The 1093-nt window shown below is 44.8% G+C and overlaps 1 non-coding gene across 1 annotated transcript; it reads left to right on the forward strand.

Annotated features, from left to right (window-relative positions):
- Window positions 1-203: 203 nt before the first annotated feature.
- On the forward strand, window positions 204-310 carry LOC130462136 (small nucleolar RNA R71). The gene has a single exon (XR_008922277.1). It is a non-coding gene; the product is annotated as a small nucleolar RNA R71 (small nucleolar RNA).
- The last annotated feature ends 783 nt before the right edge of the window (window positions 311-1093 follow it).

Consider the following 1093-nt stretch of genomic DNA (forward strand, 5'->3'; position numbering starts at 1 on the left):
AATTCATCTCATGCTTAACACCTCGGTCGGCAAAACCTCTAGGATTCCCATATTGGGCACTATGGATGGCCATCTCCTCAATCACCTCCAAAGCTCTAGGCACCTCCAGTTGCATAAATCTCCCACTGGCAGCTGAATCCAAAAGACACCTAGACTCATTACCCAGACCATTGTAGAACTGCTGAACCAGGAACCAGTCATCTAAACCATGGTGTGGGCACTCTCTTTGCAAGTCCTTGAATCTCTCCCAAACTTCGAACAAACTCTCATCTACTTGTTGAGAGATACCTAATATCTGACCCCTCAGACGAGCTGTCTTCTCAGGTGGGAAATATTTAACATAGAATGCAAGGGCCAAAGAATTCCAATCGGTGATTTTCATAGCTGCGCGGTTGAGACTGTTAATCCATAGCTTGGCCTTCCCACTCAATGAAAATGGAAAGAGTATCTCCATAGTCTGCTCCGGTGTTAAATTCTTCTGCTTAATGGTGGCACAATACTGAATGAAAGACTAAATGTGGAGATTGGGATCTTCACCCTTTTCCCCACCGAATTGGTGTCTCTCGATCATGTTTATCATCTGGGGTTCAATCTTGAAATTCTCGACCGCAATGGAAGGCATGATTGCCTTGGGAAGCATAGACAGACTTGGTTTAGAATAGTCTGTAAGCCTTGGCACAAGTGGGGGTGGTGGTGCTTGGTCACCCATCTCTGAATCTGTATGGAATAGATTGCTAATCAGATAGTCGGATTCAGAGTCAGAATAGTCTCTCAACCGTTCAACGAATCTACGCCGTCTACGAAAGGTCCGTTCAGGTTCAGGATCGAACGAAGTCAGATCGCTGGTATGGACAGTCCTGGGCATAAACAAGCAAGAACTAGAAAACAGTCGTGAGATCCGGTCTCAAGGAATGGGAGTCCCTTGAGAAGTGACAAACAATAATCCAGAAAAACAATTAATAACAGAAAATAAAACCGTTTCCCCGGCAACGGCGCCAAAATTTGACAGGCTAAATCGCACTCCTATCAAAGATAAAACTAACGTTCACCAACTAAAAATATAGCAAGGGAAGCAGGGATCGTATCCACAGGG

Source organism: Spinacia oleracea, chromosome 5 (assembly GCF_020520425.1).
Source record: "Spinacia oleracea cultivar Varoflay chromosome 5, BTI_SOV_V1, whole genome shotgun sequence".
In the NCBI taxonomy this organism is placed as follows: Eukaryota; Viridiplantae; Streptophyta; class Magnoliopsida; order Caryophyllales; family Amaranthaceae; genus Spinacia; species Spinacia oleracea.